Source organism: Sorghum bicolor, chromosome 1 (genome assembly GCF_000003195.3).
Source record: "Sorghum bicolor cultivar BTx623 chromosome 1, Sorghum_bicolor_NCBIv3, whole genome shotgun sequence".
In the NCBI taxonomy this organism is placed as follows: Eukaryota; Viridiplantae; Streptophyta; class Magnoliopsida; order Poales; family Poaceae; genus Sorghum; species Sorghum bicolor.
Window position 1 is genome coordinate 52,460,166 of NC_012870.2, and position 22,062 is coordinate 52,482,227.

The following is a 22,062-nucleotide window of genomic DNA, read 5'->3' on the forward strand; positions in this document are numbered from 1 at the left end:
AATGGACCCATGAAGTCAATGCCCCATACATCAAATACTTCGACCGGTAGGCTGTAATGGAGGGGCATTTCATTGCGAGCAGTGATGTTGCCTTGAAACTAACACTTCCGGCATCTTCAGATGAAGTCCTTCGTGTCCTCATACATCGTCGGCCAGAAGAATCCGCACTGCCAGATTTTGGCTTGAGTGCGGAAGGCTCCATAGTGGCCTCCGTATGGCACAGAGTGGCATTGTTCGATGATTTTCTCTCCTTCGGTTGCTGGTACACACCTCCTCAAAAGCCCGTCGGAACAGACCCGATACAAGTATGGGTCGTCCCAAAGGTGTCGGCGGCTCTCAACTTGCAACTTATTCCTGCTTTCGCCTGGTGGTATGTAACCCGTGACCATGTAGTTGATGATGGTGGCGTACCACGGGTTCAGGTCAGTCACTCTTAACAGCATGTCGTCGTGCATGAAGTCATTAATGGGTAGTTCCTGCATGTTAGTGACTTGCATACGCGAAAGATGGTCTGCCACAATATTTTCTATACCCTTTTTATCTTTTATTTCTAAATCAAATTCTTGTAACAGCAAGATCCATCTTATGAGGCGAGGTTTTGCATCTCTCTTAGTGAGCAGGTATTTTAGAGCAGCATGATCAGTATAAACAATTATTTTTGCTCCCACTAAGTAAGATCTGAATTTATCAATAGCGAAAACTACGGCAAGGAGCTCTTTTTCTGTGGTAGCATAAGTTAACTCAGATCCTATCATAGTTTTGCTAGCATAAGCAATTGCATGATGCTGTTTATCTTTTGTTTGACCTAAGACTGCCCCGACAGCAAAGTCACTAGCATCACACATTATCTCAAACGGTAGCGACCAATCCGGGGGTTGGATGATTGATGCTGAGATGAGTGCCTTCTTTAAAGTATGAAATGCAGTGAGACACTCATCGGTGAACTCAAAGGGTGTTTTTTTGGCTAAAAGATTTGTAAGAGGCCTTGCAATTTGTGAAAAGTTTTTTATAAACCTTCTATAGAAACCAGCGTGGCCTAAGAAACTTCGGATCCCTTTTACGTTCACTGGAGGAGGTAGACCCTCTATTACTTCAATTTTGGCCTTGTCTACCTCGATTCCCCTCTCGGAAACTAGGTGTCCGAGAACGATGCCTTCTCTGACCATGAAATGGCACTTTTCCCAATTAAGTACCAGGTCTTTATCACGGCATCTTTGCAACACTTTGTCTAAGTTTTCTAGACAATGATCAAAAGTTTTTCCATAGACTGAAAAATCATCCATGAAAACTTCCATAATTTCCTCAATCATGTCAGAAAAGATAGACATCATGCACCTTTGAAAGGAGGCGGGTGCATTGCATAGTCCGAAGGACATGCGTCTATAAGCAAACGTTCCATATGGGCATGTGAACGTGGTTTTGCTTTGATCATCGGGGTGGATAGGGATCTGATGATAACCCGAATACCCGTCAAGAAAACAAAAGAAAGAATGTTTCGCCAGCCGCTCTAACATTTCATCAATGAAGGGTAGTGGGAAATGATCTTTCTTTGTTGCCTTGTTAAGTTTTCGATAATCGATACACATTCGCCACCCTGTCTGTGGTCGTTGGGGGATTTTATCGTTTTTAACGACCGTCATGCCTCCCTTCTTTGGAACCACTTGGACGGGACTGACCCAGTCACTGTGTGGTACGGGATAAATAATCCCGGTGTGAAAAAGTTTGAGAACTTCCTTTTTCACGACTTCACACATCGCGTTGTTCAGCCTACGTTGGGGTTCACGAGAAGGTGTAAGCTCAGGGTCCGTAGGTATGCGATGTGTGCAGAGTGTTGGGCTTATTACCTTGAGGTCTCGCAAGGAATACCCAAAGGCTGTGCTATGTTTTTCTAAGATGGCAATGAGTTTGTTCGACTCCTCATCAGATAGCTTATCACTAATAATTACAGGAGTTTCTTTGTTGCTGTTTAGAAAGGCATAACGCAGCCCAGCGGGCAAGGGTTTAAGCTCAACTAGAGGTTTTGGTGGCGTTTCATCCTCGGGGAGTTCTATGGTTTCTCCTAGCTCGTCCTCTTCTCGAATGAAGCTTTCGGCGTCTTTATCTAAGGACGATTCGGGTGTTTCAAAAGGTGAAACGGCCATCACCTCCTTGGGCAAAGGTAGGTCGGGTCGAGAGTCGGTCACTGAGTTTTTAGCTCGAGTGATTGGAATGGAAAAAGTGTCTCTTCCCAATTTTACGTTCATTGCCCCTGTAGCTGGCAGTTCATGGGTTAAAAGCTCTATAGGGTGGCCTATAAGGATGGCAAAACTTTTAATGTCAAAGACATAAAAGTCAAGACTCGTTCTGATGTTATCAAGTCGTACATGGGTTTGGTGGAGAATCCCACAACTTTTCAATTCCGTACGCGGGGCTACCATGAGACTTTTCTCTGTCAGGGCCAGTGGTTCAAACCCTAGATGGGTGAGCATAAAAGATTTTGACATTAAATTGGCCCCGACAAGTGGATTATACAATGCTTCTTGCCAGCTACGCCAAATTTTGCACTGAATGGACGAAGATGGAGTATTAATCTGAAGTGGATCAGAAGATAACTCCGTTTCTTTGGTCCATTCCTGACTCATGATAGCTGAGAGTTCATTAATTGAATGTTTTATAAAATCCTCATCTAGCTGATCATTAGCAGTGGCAACTTGCGGCTTTCTTTGACATGAGTACTTCGAGGTGTTTCCGAAATCTTTAAAAAGATCATCCTCAAAGAACGGGAGATCTGAAGGTTGAAAATCTTCCTTCGGGGGTCCCGATATGGCAGGAGATGTCTCTATAGGTGTATTGTTAGTGGAGGCTATTGAGACTTCCTCTATTTCAGGTTCGCGCTCTACGCGGAGGGGTTCTAGCGGAGGAGTGTTCTCTAGAATGAGGTCTAGTGAGGCTTCTCCTTCTGTTGTGGTCTTGTGGTTAAACGACCCTCCGGCAGCTATGTCTAATTGTAGGGCAGACTCCTTGTGTAGCCCTAGCCAGAAATGTTGTAACAACACGTGGCTAGGGATTGACAAGTCTAGGCCAGAACGGGTAAGAACTAAAAATCTATCCCAGGCTGCACCTATGGTTTCCTTCTCTTGTTGTTGGAAGCTGAGAATCTCTTGTCGTAGGGCAATGACACGAGATATAGGGAAGAACGTGAGACAGAATCTGTTCCTCAATTCTTCCCAATCTCCTTTCACCTTTCCTACGTTATGGGCGTACCATTGTTTCGCCTTCTCTTCAAGAGAAAAGGGAAAAAATTTCCACCTAAGGGTTTCTTGCGACATGCCCGAAATTGTCAGGCATGCACAGAGTTGCTCAAACTCCCTTAAATGATGATATGGATTTTCATAATCTAGGCCTGAGAAGGTTTGTTCCCGAACCATGGCTATAAAGCCAGGACGGAGCTCATAACTTGAAGCTGTGATTGGCTTTGACGATTGTGGTGGTTCTACGAGCTCGCCCTTAGGATCAGAGAGTTGGTAAAGTGTGTTTGGCTCCATAGTATTTTTTATAATTTTTATATATATTTTTTTAGATAAAAATGGGAGATGATACACGGGCAACTAGGTTCGACTCAAAACCGACCACCGTTCCCCGGCAACGGCGCTAGAAATGCTTGTTGGTATTTCTTAGCGATGCAGCCAATTATCCGCAAGCGCACGGAAGTACCGTTGTAGCACTTCACCTGGTGGTATTCAGGGTATCGAGATTTCACAGGGAACGGAGGTGTTTTGAGACTTAAACTAAGTGTATCCTAGAGTAAAGTGAGAGGGATGACTTAGGTAGTGAGGTTCTCCTAATGGTAGAAGTTTTGTGCAAGGCAACGTGCTTTTCTAATCTTACTTCGGGCACCGGAGCATACCTGGTCTGCCAGGTAATACCGGCGTGTAGCTCTACACCGTATCCGGACGTGGGGGAAACTAAGGACAAACAGGGCTGTCACTACCTGCTGCCGACCCCTCAACCGTGGGATACGAGGCAAACGAGGGTAACCTCTAACCTAGACACCACGTCTACGTTGTTAGATACTACTCTAGCGTTGCGAAGGTCCTCCCGCCAGCCAGCAAGAGTCCCTCTACTAGAGTATCTACCGAGAGATAGACAATGAACCCGCAAGATTACAAGAACACGATAACGATTACTCAATAACTTCTTAGAACAAAAGAAGAATACAACCTTTTCTTACCCCAATATGGTATTCTAGGTTGTAGAGGTACAGCTCGGGAAGCAGGCAGCACTTCGGCCCTTCCGCCCAGTGCAACTAGGGGAACGGACCGGGTGCTTGCTACTTCTCTTACTATACACTCTAACTCACTCTCCTATTCTATTCCTAACTAGAGGCTAAGGATATGAGTGGAAGCTCCGCCTCTCTACTACTACTCTTGTATCTCTCTTGATTCTTGTGGACTTGAAGCTTGAATGGATTGAATGATGAAGAATGAGAGGCCCTCTCCCCCTCCTTATATAGGTGTGGAAGGTCGATTTGGGAGGGGGTAAACTGCAAAATGCAGCCGGGAACCGCGCTAGGGCTTCGCATGCACCGCCTCTGCAAAAGGCAGTGGGGAGCTGGGCCAGGCCGGGGTTAGCCGACCCTAGGGGGCGGCCGCCCCCTGGCTGGCTCCGTTGGCCCAGGCCCAAAGCCCAGACGATGCTTGTTGACGGTCCTTAATGCTCACATTTAACCATCAACTAATCATAGAAAAGGATCCAAATGCAACCAACACCTAGACTTAGGGTTTTATCTGACAGAATTCCACAAGTTTTGGTGTTTGTCTATTTCTGCAGGGGGTTATCAGGAAATATGGAAGAAAGGCCCACACGTCGGGTTTACATAGAGATATTAACGTGCCGCGCAATTTTCTATCATCTAGAAGACTCCAGAAGCCACGGGACCGAAGCGGAAGCCGAGAGGCCTCAGGGACAGGGCGCCCGCCCTAGTCCTGAGGGCGCCCGCCCTCCCCCCTGGACCAATCAGGGTGAAGTTCGGGGATTATGCTCCACCGACCTAATACTTCAAGGAAAACCACACAATCAATGTCGGTTTGATCCGACGGCCCAGATTCACTTGAAGGGACTATAAAACCAGACCCCCTGGCCCCTGGAGATCATACCTCTTCTACAGAATCAAAGTTAGGGTTTCAATTCTTCATCCAAGTAGAGAGGATCCCTCTAGTTCTTCTAGTTCTACCTCTAGTTCATCTAGATCTAGTTCTAGTTCATCTAGTTCTAGTTCTAGTTCCTCTAGTTCTAGTTCTAGTTAGTTCTAGTTGTAATCTAGAAAATAGGGAGAGAGAAGAGGAGAGCGGAGGAGGAGCCGGATCTGTCGGATCTTCCTCAACATTATACTTTTGCAGCATCTGGTTCGTTCTTCATCGTTCTCCAGGTTCTTCAATTCATAATCCTGAGTTCTTTAATTACTTTTATTTACATTCAAGTTATTTATTGGATTCCCGCTTGCATCAAGTGCTCTAGTCTTTATAACGCTAGAGTAGTAATTAATAGATTAGAAGTGGTGTTTAGTCTTGCGAGTACCTGGAATTGCACCCAATCCCACGGATTGTTGTGGTAGCCCTAGGGTAGTGACAGCCCTAACGGTCGACGTATTCCACCACGTTCGGATCGGTGTTTTTAGGACCGTAGTCAGACCTTCCTAGCCCCCTTCTCATCTCTTTCTGTGGTTAGTGCTCTGATGTCCCGATATAGATAATCTTGAAGTAATTCTTGATTCTTAGATCAACTAGAGAACTCTCAGGAAACTTCCTCTCTTCCCACCAAAAATAATTATATAGTTATCCTTGGGCGATCTTGGATCTTAATTAGTACACTCACGTTCTCTGTGGAAAATCGATACTCTGGAATACTCCCGGGTGAAGGCTACATCGGTATCCGTGCGCTTGTGGATTTTTTCTGTTTGCGTTTAAAATACCCAACAAGCTTTCTGGCGCCGTTGCCGGGGAACGGTAGCTGTTCTAGTTTCGAACCAAGCGTCCGTGTATCCTTTTTATTTTCCTTTTTTACCACACTCACCATATCATTTTCACCATTCCACATGGATTTCACTCTAAGCATTAATGAGCATGGAATTTATTTCATAGCCACTTCATTTACTCCATGCTCATATGCAACATCTTCACATTCCATTGGTCTCTCCAACATCACCACATTCGAGATCTCCAACCCCCTCATCCTTTCTATTTATAAAAACTTTAAAAGGGCGGTTGTCGATGCATATGTCTATAATAAATTTTGCAGATTTCGTTGAGTTGATCTTGATATAGGTTGGTGTTGGAGGGGAAACCACTTCACCAACATAAATTGATGGTTTCCCAAGGACAAGCTTAGTGTCCTGAAACAAGCACTGATCAGATTGTAACATGAGCTTTTAATTATTTGCAACATTACCTTGTGTATAGAGCATATAAGGATAATTGTAAAAATATTCCTTCGGGTATTCTTGTCACTAACCTTTCTAGAATTGGAGCAAGAAGATCGGAAGAATGACAAGCACAAGGTATGTACTGATGAGGACATCAACCCTAGTGGGTTCACATCATGTACAACCAATCATCATACAACATTGAATTAAATTCATCCAAACTTGAATTTTGCAAAATTCAAGCTTGGGGAGTACTTTATATAAAAACATCATTTGTCATGTTGCTATGTTGGTTGTCCCTACCTTTGAGACATGCTCAATTTGTTAAAAAGTAATCACACTACTTCATCTCCACTTGAGTAGATCTCTATAAAAGCCATCACGCTACCTTTGTTTATCCTAGTAAGTGTTAGTTTGGAAGTACTGTACATACTTCTATTGGTTTTTAAATTAAGCATGGTGCTTAGGTTAAACAGCCTTCCTTAATCTAATTAGACATGGAGTCTAGTTTGGTTATTGAACTAAAAACTGCTTGTGTAGACATTGGTATATTTTGTTGGACTAACCCCTGCAGGAAAACTTTCAATATCGACCTGGGAAGTCCTGAGATAAACTCACATTGGAGACAAAGAGAGAGACACATGAAGTTTAACAATTTACACAAGGAAGGCATAGCTCACAAGAGATGATCCATGGAGGGTGCCACAAACACAATGCACAACCGCTAAGAGAGGAAAGCTTCCACAAGGTGATATTATACCATCACTCTTCAAGTAAGGTAACATCTTAAGGTACTTGACTATCACTTTTATAAGCTTCTCTTTGGTTCTGGCATTCACATGAATAAAAGAGACAAACATGTATGATTTACAAATCTAGATTAACCAACCCAGTCGATTCAATATGTTTAGTCATTCCACCTTTGTGATCCCACACTCCTAATCATATGAGCTAAAATGTTGCACACTCAATCTTTGGAAGATATATTTTATAAAAAAAAAACAAAACAAAACAACCTAAATATAGATAGATTATCTTTCCATAAGGTTGAGCAATCTAATCCGACAAATGTTAAATACTACACTCATGATTTTATTATCCATCAACTTTGTCTTGTTCACTATGCTTAAGGATAGAGAAGAGCAAATACACTTTTGGTTCTGTTGGTGTTTTCCACCAACAGGGCCCATGCACTTGATCTCTGTCTTGTCTCTATGAGCAGGTACACTTCGAGCAAGATATGAGGGACTTTTACAACTCCCAGACTCCACCAAGTGAAGAACCCAGATTTACGAGCCCAACACACTGGAAATACTGGACACTCAGGCAATCACTACCCTAGGATGCTTGAGGACGTAACTACGAGAGTAACCTCATTGTGGAAGTAATTACTGACCTTCTGCTGGTTAAGAGAGGCGATCCAGGACGCACCGTCATCCCGATCTCCATCGGCATGGTGGACTTCCCAGAAGCACTCTGCGACTTTGGCTCCAGCGTCAACATTATGCTCAGGGTACTCTATGAAAAATTCTTTACACATCCTTTCCTAGAAACAACCATGTGTTTGCAGCTTGCAGATCAGACACTAAGTTTCCCAAAGGGAATATTGAAGAACCTCTGTGTCCGAGTTGGTACCTTGTACGCCCCAGCAGACTTCATGGTGATAGAGACTGGTACTGATGAGAGGGCACCCATCATTCTAGGGAGGCTATTCCTGAACACCTCAGGAGCAGTCATCCACGCTAGTGCTGCCAAGATCAGTTTCTACATCAAGGGGACGAAGGAGACGTTTTCCTTCAAGAACAAGACTACACAAATCCCAGAGCAATCCCGACATGAACCAAGGAAGAGGACCAACAGGAGGAACAGAAACAAGCAAATGTGGACTGAGTCAGCTAAGATGGTCACTGCAGTTCAAGGAGGTTAAGATCGTCGAGTTAAGTCACCGTTCCTGACCAAAAAGGACGACCCAGTCATCTATCAGCTCCTATTTGGAACCATGCCCCTTAAACCGACATACATTCAGCTCCAGATGGCAGATCAGACATTCCGAAAGGTTATTGACATGGGAGAAGACGAGTACGATCCACCCATCATCCTTGTGAGACAGTTCCTCAGCACCGTTAAAGCAATCATCTACATTGGAACCGGAGAAGTCCACATACACTTCCCCTCAGAGAAGGTACGCCACTGTTTTACTGACCCTAACTATATAGTTGAAGACTCTAAGCAGGTCAGGACAAAAAGACGACGACGCAACCACAACTAGAGGAGGCAAATCATCAAGGACGGATGGGTAGACTATGAAGGAGAAGTTGTAAGGTCTGAAGACATACAGCTTGAACAGAACTGTCCTGAGGAGACCGTAGCACCGAGTCAGGTGTGTAGAGAGAAGATAGTTATACACGAAGAGGAGACGCTGTCGGAACCACCGACTACGCCATCCAGCAAATCCTAGGACGATTGAGGAAACGGAGAGTCCCGTTCGGATGACTTAAAAACACTGAACGCCTTGCCAAGAGGTAAACTTGGTAGTTATCCTTTTCCTTTCAATTATTTAAAATAGTTTGCTTAGTTAATCAGGTTCATGCTATCTTGAAAAGAAAATAAAAATGTTAAAAAAAGTAAGCCCCATGTGAGTATGCTCATGGCATAAAACCCATAAGTACATTCACTGTGGTGGCGTAAAAATAAATATATATATTCCTGTCCTATAAAAATGAATATATAAAAATAAATTTATGATCCTACTAAAGAGAGTAATATTTATTGAGGAGGCTCAACATGATAAAGGCTAGATATTTATGCTAACACTTAACTAGTTCCACAAAGCTTTGTTGTCTATTTGAGCTCCACAGAATTAAAGGATCAAAGAAGACTAGTAGACAGAGGACATCCTAATCAATGTCAGGGTGCTGCCGACATTCAAATACACCTCCGCCACCTGCTACATCAAAAGGAATTACGTCAAAATCCAGCTTGGGGGAGAGCACCTCCATTTATCCAGCTAAGTATTCTACTCACGTTTATATTTTACTCAAATAATAAAAAGATGCATAATCATAAAAACCCAAATAAAGATTTTGTGCTTATATATATATATCTTTGCTTAGTTGCTAAATAAATAAATAAATAAAGTTTGCTATGAACCCTCATGATAAGCTCTCATATGGAAATTAATGATGAATAGTTGCTCTACCATGACTAGTTCTCAAAATTGAAATCTCTCTCAAGTTTAGGCATGACTGTTATTAATTAAGATTTGCTCTAAACCTGAACTTGTGGGAAGAGTACTTGATCTAAAGTCTAAGTTGTTAACGGATATGATATGGGAAGGTTGAGCTGCTGTTTATCTGTTCCTAGAGATGCTAGAATTCTGGAGAATTTTATCTTTGAAAATCTTTAAAATGTTGCATGATGAGTTCCTCTATGATGAGAGTTTAAATTCCTACCACAGCCATATATACATGCTTGCTAGACTATGAACCACACATTTACTTTACTACTTATGAGCATTGAGTGTGGTCAAGCTGTGTAGACCCTTAGGAGCTTGTCATGTGGTTAAAATCAAGATTCACTTGCACGTTCACTCATACATGCTGCTTCTACTCCGGAAGTACGCATCCACATATATCCATCCATTTCCATCTCCAGAACCACCCAAAAATATTCTACTCCTAATCCGGGAGAGAATAGCCAAAAATATTTCTATTTTTCCCCTATGAAATAAATGCTCAAGTTATCTTGTTACTACCACTTGCTATATTATCTCATGAGATGAGTGCTCTAATAAAAAAAAAGAAAAAAAAATGATGAGAGAAAAAAAAAGAGAAAAAAAAAGTATACGAGGAAATAAAAAGGGGCAAGTGCCCGGAACCTCGAAAGAAAAAAAAAGTGAGACGAGAGGTAAAAATGGACAAGTGTCCGACAGTAGAATTAGGGGTACAAGATACCCACCTGAGAGAAAAGAAAAAGAAAATATAGAGCATCTCATTCTCCTCAAAAACTTTCAAAAGAGCAAGAAAGGTATGTATCCCCTCAAAAGAGCATAAGTAGAATTAGACTTTCACCATTGTTATCACCATCATTACCATACACCATTCATTCGCCACACATGCACATCTTGATTTGACTTATTGACTTGTTCTTCTGGATCCATGGTTTGACTATGCAATAAATGTCTTGTAAGTATGTATTAGCTGTCTCCCACCTATGAGCTCCAGATATCAAAACCTTATTAGAATAGGGTGAGAGAGAAGGCAATACCACTATGCCTTATACCACAAATACCACATACTTTGAGAGAAGGCATATACCATTACTGCCTTGGCAAGGATCCAGAAATACCACAAAAGAGAGACTAGAGAGAGTCATACAAGGAATCTCTGAGTTTTATTTAAAAATCTGCAAAAACTCCAGAGCTATAGTTAATCGAAGAACAAGAGACATGGTGCTTGACTAGACTGTTCTATCTTTTAACTACTCAAGATAGAAGTGATGGTTACAAGTCCCATGGTGAAAGGTAAATGAGTAAGTTTTAAGTCTTAACAGTTTACTCTAACCAGAGATGAGATCTTGTTTAAACGCATGTGTATCTTTAAGTTATGAAACCACTGCAGAAACTCTTGAGTCAATCTTTGCTCAGGGACGAGCAAAGGTTAAGCTTGGGGGAGCTTGTTGACGGTCCTTAATGCTCACATTTAACCATCAACTAATCATAGAAAAGGATCCAAATGCAACCAACACCTAGACTTAGGGTTTTATCTGACAAAATCCCACAAGTTTTGGTGTTTGTCTATTTCTGCAGGGGGTTATCAGGAAATATGGAAGAAAGGCCCACACGTCGGGTTTACATAGAGATATTAACGTGTCGCGCAATTTTCTATCATCTAGAAGACTCCAGAAGCCACGGGACCGAAGCGGAAGCCGAGAGGCCTCAGGGACAGGGCGCCCGCCCTAGTCCTGAGGGCGCCCGCCCTCCCCCCTGGACCAATCAGGGTGAAGTTCGGGGATTATGCTCCACCGACCTAATACTTCAAGGAAAACCACACAATCAATGTCGGTTTGATCCGACGGCCCAGATTCACTTGAAGGGACTATAAAACCAGACCCCCTGGCCCCTGGAGATCATACCTCTTCTACAGAATCAAAGTTAGGGTTTCAATTCTTCATCCAAGTAGAGAGGATCCCTCTAGTTCTTCTAGTTCTACCTCTAGTTCATCTAGATCTAGTTCTAGATCATCTAGTTCTAGTTCTAGTTCCTCTAGTTCTAGTTCTAGTTAGTTCTAGTTGTAATCTAGAAAATAGGGAGAGAGAAGAGGAGAGCGGAGGAGGAGCCGGATCTGTCGGATCTTCCTCAACATTATACTTTTGCAGCATCTGGTTCGTTCTTCATCGTTCTCCAGGTTCTTCAATTCATAATCCTGAGTTCTTTAATTACTTTTATTTACATTCAAGTTATTTATTGGATTCCCGCTTGCATCAAGTGCTCTAGTCTTTATAACGCTAGAGTAGTAATTAATAGATTAGAAGTGGTGTTTAGTCTTGCTATTACCTGGAATTGCACCCAATCCTACGGATTGTTGTGGTAGCCCTAGGGTAGTGACAGCCCTAACGGTCGACGTATTCCACCACGTTCGGATCGGTGTTTGTAGGACCGTAGTCAGACCTTCCTAGCCCCCTTCTCATCTCTTTCTGTGGTTAGTGCTCTGATGTCCCGATATAGATAATCTTGAAGTAATTCTTGATTCTTAGATCAACTAGAGAACTCTCAGGAAACTTCCTCTCTTCCCACCAAAAATAATTATATAGTTATCCTTGGGCGATCTTGGATCTTAATTAGTACACTCACGTTCTCTGTGGAAAATCGATACTCTGGAATACTCCCGGGTGAAGGCTACATCGGTATCCGTGCTCTTGCGGATTTTTTCTGTTTGCGTTTAAAATACCCAACAATGCTCCTCGGCCTTCTGAGTTTGAATCCAATTGTATTTCGATGCACTTCTGTATTTGAATTAAATGTGCCTTCAATTCTTTGATTTTGGCGGCTCAAACCCTAGTGTCCTGCATACACATGTGTTCACCAAAACTATGGAATTTGGTTAGCATGAAAAGCCCTATTTCTAATGTTTGGTGATATTTTATAGAGTTTGTATGCATGTTGGCGGTATGAAAAGTGTATTTTAAGAAACGCCAACACTTACCCTTCTCCTTCTTGTAGCACACTCAAATCACTTATTATAGGTGGTATTTGTGGAACTCACCGAAGCATATATGCATCATGTGTATCCTACTCTATACAAGCTTATATGGAGTTAAAGGTAATTCAAGGAAATAGCATACTTACCTTGCATATTTTGCTAAGTGAAAACTTAGATCCATGGAGGGGAATAGCATACTCTTAGATCAAGAAGTGCATGTGTGTGGAATATATAGTGGCTAATCCTAATTCTACATTGCTCTTTTGACAATGTCTTTCTCTCAAGCACTGATGGTCCTTGTACAAGATGGTATGGGCTATCTTTTATTCTTCTTTCTTTCTAGGACACTTGTACTTTTTCTCTTTATCTTTTTTTTCAACACTTTATTTTGCATAGCCACATACCTCCCTTCTATAACCAAGAAATATTAAGAAAGACTTTTTTAAAGAATTTAGAACAATTATTCCTACTAAGACTCTTTTTATGTTTTTCTCCCAGTGGAGTAAAACATTTTTAGTGGATGGAAAGACATGTTTGTGCGCATTCCCAGTGTAGGAATGGCTGATATATGTGGGTGTACGTGATCTTGATCTTAGGAGCATGATAATCCTCTCGACATAGGTCAATAAGGTTTGACAAAACTCAGTACAAAGCAAGTAGCTTATGAGCTAGTTCATATCTATGGCTCTAGTAAGATATTAATCCTTGCTACAGAGGAGAAGTATAGCTGATAATTTTAAGATTTCTTAGAAGTAAAATTCTCCAAATGACTAGACATCAAAAATCAAGTTCTCATATTCATACTATCTCTCTTCCCACAACAACATAAGTAATATGGGGTCCCTATATTAAAGTTCCCAACAAAAACAAGAATTTCTAGGAATTATCATGGTGTGGGTCTATCTTGTGGTCATGAATAAAACATCTTTTAAATATTTATGCATAGGATGATTTAACTAGATATATTTTATTCCCAATCAAAACAGCAGCAATACTAACACTTTATAACATAGAGAAATCATACCTGCCCGTGGTTTGAAGCAGAGACCAAGGGGCTCCACCCCTTGGGCAGGCGCCCAAGGAGAATGGGGCGCCCGCCCCTGGCCAGTGGCCCTTTGAGGTCGGCTTTGTCGAGCGTGGTCTTCGTGTCATGTCTTCTCCAATATTGTTATCATTTTGCGAGAATTCATTCGTTTCTATCGTCGAGTGCCTCCCCCACACTAGATTCCTGTTATCCTTCATTCACAACATGGTGGAGACAAAAGGGAGACAAAAGAGAGACATGACACATAATAATCATTAAATTCATCTTCATGCAGGGCTTATTATTACAATAGCAAACTTGTAAATTAGACATACTTTAATAAAACTCATACTCGCCCTATTGGATGCTAAGATAAATCAACCATACTTCTTAGGGTGCTCTAAAGCCTTCACCCTCTCTTCTAGCGTTGACATTCTCATGTCGCCGTAAGCGATGCATCTACTTTGGACACGTCGACAGGCTTCTAGAGAGGCTATTATTATGCGCTGCTCAGCTAGCTCCTTCTCCAAATCTTCCATCGTCCTACGGCGCTTCCGTGGAGTCTCAGCTGCGGCCATGGCGGTCTTCAGAGCTTCCTTTGGGGGATGAATTTGACCTTTGTCGAATGAGCATGAACCCCCTCAAAGTAGGTATGATCTATGGTGGTGTATTTGGTGCAGACGACCTCACCCTTTTTGTTGGTCTTTACTCCTAACAGCTTCTCACTGTGCTTCGGTGGCAGGATGATAGTTCCTACCAGTAAAGAGATGATGGGGCCCTTCGACGGAGCTCCTTCCAAGAGGAGAGGCTTGGTGTGAATGGGCTGAGCAAAATAAGAGCGTCCATAGCAGCGTGGTTATATGGTGGAATGATGGCTAGCGGGACAGGCTCATCTATGGGAATGATAGCTTTGCACTCAGGCTCTTCTCTAGGGATAGTGTTGAGATCAATCTCAAAGGAGATTATTCTCCTCTCTGAATTTCTGTTAGCCATTGTTGAGTAGAGAGGTGTTGCTAGCTTCCAAGCAAGAGGAGAAAAGCATATGATGGGATGAGATTAGACCATAGGAATGGGTTGCTTATATAGGGGTCTAGAAAAGTATTTTTGGAAGGCATCCTAATGAAAGATGGGAAGTAAATTGAAAGATTTACATTTTATAAACAAGGAAGGTCTCGGGATGTAAATGGAGAAAGGCGGCGGCGAATGGCCTCGGGGGAGGGGCAGGCGCCCCTAGGGTTTTGGGCGACCGCCCGCACTTTAAGCCCCCTTTGCCTCAACTTTTTCATATGCTTTATTAATTATATTTTATTTGGAAAAGTTGATTTTCCCCAATAATTCAAAAAAAGGGTCAAGCCTAAATATTCTAATTGAGAAAGAAAGTATTTACGTCTACTTCCTCTAATTGATTGTTAGGCTCTAAAAATAATTTAAGTCTTTGACCATTTACTTTGAATAATGTACTTTCGTTGTTGCGAAGTGTGATGGCTCCATGCGACGATGAGCTCACCACCTCGAACGGTCCTTCCCATTTGCTTCGAAGTTTTCCATGACCAAAGAGCTTCACCCTATAATTAAAAAGTAATACCTTATCGCCTGGGGTGAACTCCTTCTTGATGCTTTTGTCGTGCCATCTTTTTACTCTCTCTTTATAAACCTTGGCATTACGATATATTTTTCTCTCCATTCTTCTAGCTTAGAGAGTTGCATCTTCCTCTTGTCTCCAGCTGCTTCTAAGTCCATATTCCATCTCTTAATAGCCCAATGAGATTTGAATTCTAGCTCCACTAGTAACTGACAAGTTTTTCCATAGACAAGTTGATAGGTGACATCCTGATGGGCATCTTGTATGATGTCCGGTATGTCCGCAGTGCATCATGAAGCTTATCCTTCCAAGCTGTCCCCATCTCATTTACTGTCTTGTGTAGAATATTCTTAATTTTCTTACTTGATGTCTCTACCTGACCACTTGTCTGAGGATGGTAAAGAGTAGCGACGTTGTGACGTATCCCATTCTTCATCAAGTATTGCTCCAAGGGCTTCTCGATGAAGTGAGAACCTCCGTCCCTTATCACTATCTTTGGAACTCCAAATCCTAGAAATATTATTTCTTCGAACATCTTCTTTAAATGCATATTGTCATCATTCCTGCATGGCATGGCTTCAACCCACTTGGAGACAAAATCCACTACCACTAGCATATACTCATACTTCGTTGACGGTGGAAATGGCCCCATGTAATCAATTCCCCAAACAATAAATAGCACTATCTGGAGATTGCTGATGAGTGGCATGGCATCCCTTGAATTGATATTACCATGTCTTTGGCATGGGCCACATCTCTAAATAAATTCCCTTGTGTCTTCAAACATTGTTGGCTAGAAGAATCCACACTGGCATATCTTGGCATGTGTTAGGAACACCCCATAATGCCCACCATATAGTGATGAATGACATCTTTCAATGATTTTGAATTCTTCTTCAGTTGGCACACACCTTCTGAGTAAGCCATCAGAGCATACTCGGAAGAGGTATGGTTCATCCCATATGTGAGAACGGCTCTCCTGGATTAGCTTTCTTTTGTTGCCTCCTAGTGGTACATAACTTGTAACCATAAAATTAACAATATTTGCATACTAGGGGGTCAGATTTGTTGATTCCATAGATCATGTCATCCCGGAGTGAGTCATCGATGGGTAGTTCCTATGGATTCTCAAATTGCATTATAGACAAATGATCAGCAACAAAATTTTCTACTCCTTTTTTATCTTTTATTTCTAAGTCAAATTCTTGGAGTAATAAAATCCATCTTATCATACAGGGTTTAGCATCTCTCTTAGTGAGCAAATATTTTAAAGCAACATGATCAGAATAAATAATTACTTTAGTTACCACTAAGTAAGATCTAAACTTATCAACAGCTAGGAGCTCTTTTTCAGTAGTAGCATAATTAAGTTGAGGTCCTGTCAGAGTTTTGATAGCATAAGCTATTGCATGATGCTTTTTATCTTTAGTTTGTCCTAATACTGCCCCCACAACATAATCACTAGCATCACACATAATTTCAAAAGGTAAAGACCAATCAGGGGGTTGATTGATTGGTGCTGAGATGAGTGCTTTCTTAAGAATTTCAAAAGCTTGTAAATATGCATCATTAAATTCAAAAGGAACATCCTTAGCCAATAAGTTAGTAAGAGGTCTAGCAATAAATGAAAAATCTTTTATAAACCTACAATAAAAACCAACATGGCCAAGGAAACTTCTAATTCCTTTTACATTAATAGGCGGAGGTAAACGTTCAATTACTTCTATTTTAGCTTTATCTACCTCAATCCCTTCTTTAAGACACTAAGTGTCCTAGCACTATTCCTTCTCTAACCATAAAATGACATTTTCCCTATTAAGGACTAAGTGCTTTTCTTCACACCTTTGCAAAACCTTATCTAAGTTTTCTAGACACATCAAAGGTTTTTCCATAAACAGAAAAATCATCCATAAAAACTTCCATAATCTTTTCAATCATATTAGAAAATATAGACATCATACACCTTTGAAAAGAAGCAGGTGCATTACATAACCCAAAAGACATTCTACAATAAGCATAGGTTCCATAGGGACATGTAAAGGTGGTTTTGCTTTGATCATCAAGATGGATAGGGATTTGGTGATACCCTGAATATCCATCTAAGAAACAAAAGAAGGAATGGTTTGCTAACCGCTCTAGCATTTCATCAATGAAAGGCAATGGAAAGTGATATTTCTTAGTTGCCTTGTTAAACTTTCTATAGTCTATGCATATCTGCCATCTTGTGACGGTGCGTTGAGAGATTAACTCATTCCTCTCATTATGGACAATAGTCATACCTCCCTTTTTAGGTACAACCTGAACAGGGCTTACCCACTCACTATGTGGCATGGCATAAATGATGCCTGCTTGCAATAGTTTCAAAACTTCCTTCTTTACAACCTCTCTCATTGCATTGTTGAGTCTACATTGAGGTTCTCTAGATGGTGCAACATTAGGATCTATAGGAATGCAATGGGTGCAAATAGGGATGAAAATGGTATGGATATTTTCCGGCCGTATTCAAGACCGAATTTGTTTAGAGGGGTTCAGATCTGTCCGTATCCAAGTCCGAATAGTCAACATCCGATACCGAATCCGTATCCGAATACTTAAATTGTATATTTATGATGTCGACGTCCAATCGTATCTTATCCGACATGATTGACATTATCCGTATTCGAATTCGAATCCAACTTCTGGCATGAGCAGGGAATTATGAAAACAAATATGATATCAATGATATCCGTCAGTATCAGATCGGTTTTCATCCCTAGGTGCAAAGGGCAGAACTAATTCCCTTGATGTCCAGGAGTGAGTAGCCAAAGGTTGAATGGTGCTTTTCTAGGACTGCCATTAGACAAAGAGTCTGCTCCTGAGTGAGTTTATCACTCATAATGACAGGAGAGTCTAGATCGTCAACTAGAAAACCGTATCTAAGACCGGTTGGTAAAGGTTCAAGCTCAATAGGAGGTTTAGGTGGTATTGCAAACTTATCTAAAGTTTCTTCCTCGGAAGGGTGAGCTTCATCTTTTATGAAGAATCTAGCTTCATCTTCTTATCCTGATTTGGCTAAAAATTCTAAGGATGTAGCTCTAAATTCCTCCAATGGGTCCTCTTGTGGATAAGGTATGGTCCTAGAGTTTAAAGAGTCTGAAATGGACAGTGGGAATTGAAGTTTCTTGCCTAAGCGAATTTTTAGCTTCCCGGATTATCCTTCATATAGAAGTCGTCTAAAAGGTTGTCCTATCAACAGGTCAAAGTCCCATGTGTCAAAGATATAAAAGCTTAAGTGCGCTGGGGTTCCTTCTACATGAATGAGCAAGCCGGATGTGTAGGATTCCTACAATGGGGATAATATGTCCCGAGAGACTTCTCATGAATTTTATTGTTGGGATTAATATCATGTCTTGTATTAAATGTTTTGCAAGAGACATAGATGTTGATATTTGGTAACGCAATCAGAATTAATCCACAAGCGCACGGATATCGGTGAGCACTTCACCCGGGATGTTATCCAGAGTATCATATTTTTTATTTTTACTACTAGGAGAAAGCGTGCATCTGACTAACCCGGCCTATTACTACTAACCTTTAGGCTACAAACTATGTGATTCGATGTGAGTGATGTATAGAGAAGACTACAACTGCACTCTCGTTCTAACTTGGTAAGGATGATCTACTGTTCTATTGGGGAGGCTCACGGAATCTAGACACCAGAGAGGATGTTCGACCCGCACCTATAAACCCTATCGATCCTGCTAACGGGATATGGGCTACAAAGGTAACTCGGAAATGTCACGTTCAACGCTACTACCACGGTCTAGCTAGTCAGGGGATATCTATGAGTATCCTAGCCCAAACACCACGTTTACGCTAGAGATGATTACTCTAAACTCCACGCGAAGAGATCAAAGTAAACTCATAAACCAAAGAATAATAAAACAAATAACTTACTAGAATTTAGAAGTCAAAATATTGAAGAATCCTAGGAGCAAGCCTCGGGTTAGGAGACTTGATCCCGCAGGTACAACCTCGGAGTAGACACCGACAGGCCGGGCTTCCTCCGATCTACATCTCCACTCTATCTCTCTCAATCTAGTAGAACTAGTCTACTCTCACATTGGATGCTACGCCCTATAAGGTGGGAACCCGAAGGAACATCTCTCTCTGAATCCTCTCTGGAAAATATGCTAATGAATAATTGGATTCTCTCCTCCAGGGGCCAGGGGCCCTTGCTTATATAGTCTTTTCAAATGAATCTGGGCCGTCAGATCAAACCGACATTGATTGAATGGTTCTCCTTGATCCTTTAGGTCGGTGGAGCATAACCCACGAGAAACGTACTGATTGGCCAGCAGAGGAGGGCGGGCGCCCAAGTGGGGAGGGCGGGCGCCTTTCCCTCGGGCCCGACCGGCCTCCCGTTCGTTCCCGTGGCTTCTGGAGTCTTCTAGATGTTGAATAATTGCGCGGTACGTTAATATCTCTATGTAAACCCGATATGTGTGCCTTTCTTCCATATTTCCTAATAACCCCCTGCAGAAATAGATAAAATACAAAACTTGTGGAATTCTGTCAAATCAAACCCTAATTCTAGGTGTTGTTTGTATATTGGTCCTTTTCGTTATTTATTTCATAATTAAAATTGATACTTAAGAACCGTCAACAAACACCCCCATACTTAGGCTTTTACTTGTCCTCGAGAAAAGGATGGTTAAGAAAAATATGTGGGGTTAAAATATTATAAAGCATTCTCTTCATACCTACAGGGTGTTGTAAAAATCCACTGTGTACCGTAGTCAGGGAAATATATGATAAAGAGTAGAGATCCTTTCTTCTTCTCTATTCTGCCACTTGGAGTTTTTGTATATCTTTGAAAAAGAAATTAGCATACCTTTATCCTCATAGGTTCTCTCAGATCACTCATTTATCTTTTGTATATCTCACTAAGGTTATTTTAATTTGCAGAAATTCTCAAACATACTTACCTTGCATTTATTGCCTGATCAAAACTTGTCAACTCTTACTGGTATATTGCTTATTAGAGGGACCATGGGTATCATTTTCTTATTTCTCTTTTTTTTCAGGTGGATACCGAGGTACCCCTAATTCTACTGCCGGACACTTGTCCATTTTTTCTGCGAGGTTGTCGAGCACTTGCTCCTTTTTATTTCCTCGAAATATTCATATTTTTGCATAGCCCATGCCTCTAATGCAATAATACTTTGGAAGAGTGAATCTTTCTGAATAAACATCTTGATCTTAGGAGTATGATAAATCTCTCAACAAGGGTCTAATCTTGTTTTGAGCAAACTCAATACAGAGCAGATAGCTTTTATAATTATCATAATTAATATTTTTAGGTTTATCAGGCATATAAAACACTGAGGATGGTAGCTAGAATTTTTTGAAGATTTTGAAATAAATTCTCCAAGCAACATTGATATCAAGAATAAGGTACTCATACTCTATCATCTCATATTCCACACTGACTTAAGCAGCACAGGGTTTTTGAAATGATTTTTCAATAATTGCAAGTTTTCAGGAAATATCACAGAGTGAGATTAATTATGATTAGAAATATTTTAATCTTGTTAACTTATAATGTCGGAGACAATATTCTGCACAAACCAAGATATATGTGTATGTGTAAGGTGTGCAGAGTATGTACCTGAATCGTGGAGTGGTGTAGTCGAAGTACGTTTGGCATGTCGAGGGATCTCCCCCATACTTGTTTTCTACTTTCTTGCATAAAAATAAAGTAGAGACACACAAGACATAATAATAATAACAATCTTTATGAATCTTGAGGCATTTATTACAGATGACTAGTAATGAACTGAAGCTAATAATAGATCTAGACCGAATTTAAAGATAAATAACTAAGATGCACTACCTCAAGATCTAATCTAGATAACTTAGCGACGCTCTAACTCCCTGATCTTCTTATTGGCACTAGCAAGATCATGCCTAAGACTTAGTATAATGGTGTTTTGGTTAGAGAGTTTCCTAGTGATAGAGTTAACCGAGGACTGGAGCTCTATGATGACCTTGTCTAGCCTACGAACGACCTCATCAATATCTGCTATAGTCTTGCGGCGCTTAGGAGGTGTCTCAAGAGCGTTGAGAGCGTGCTTCGGGGCTGCCTTTGGAGGGATGAAATGGACTTTGTCTGCTCTAATTCCCTCGAAGTAACGCCTCTCCTCCTTCGTAGTGTAGCGAATGCTGCTTATCTCGCCGATCCGGTTGGTCTTGACTCCAACAACCTGCTCATTGGGCCTAGGTGGCAGGATCCTCGTGCCAGCTGGCACCTGGACGGTGGCCTCCTTCTTGGCTAATGGTCCCTTGAGAAGTAGGGGCTGCGGTGGTGCGGTGAGAACTGGTTGAGCATGGTAGGATTGGGTGGAGCTGTGCTGGCGTGATGGCATGGCTGCTAGCTGTCGCTCTGTGTTGGCCGGGACCAGAGCGTAGGCGTCGGGGTCTTCCTTGGGCTTCTTGTTGAGGTCAAAAGGGACGACTTCCCAATCGTCGTGGAACTCTTCGGCCATTGGAGCACCGAGGGACTAAGCAAGCTCCAATAGAAGAAGGAGAGAAGGCTTGAATAAATTGGTGTTGAAAACTGACGTCAGGGGTCTGTTTATATAGGGGTCAAAAAGTGCCTCTAGGGTTTGCTCGGGCTACTCCCGCCGCCATGCGTACGAAACCTTCCATCTGTATGATTATTTAGTTTACCATAAATGGGTTTATCGCGACGGAGGAAACCGGGACTGATAGGAGACAAGGGCTGGGCGCCCGCCCTCTTCATCAGGGCGCCTACCCTGTGCCTAGCCCCGTTGTCGGCCCGCTTCCTCGAGCATGCTTCTAGATGCAGACTTTA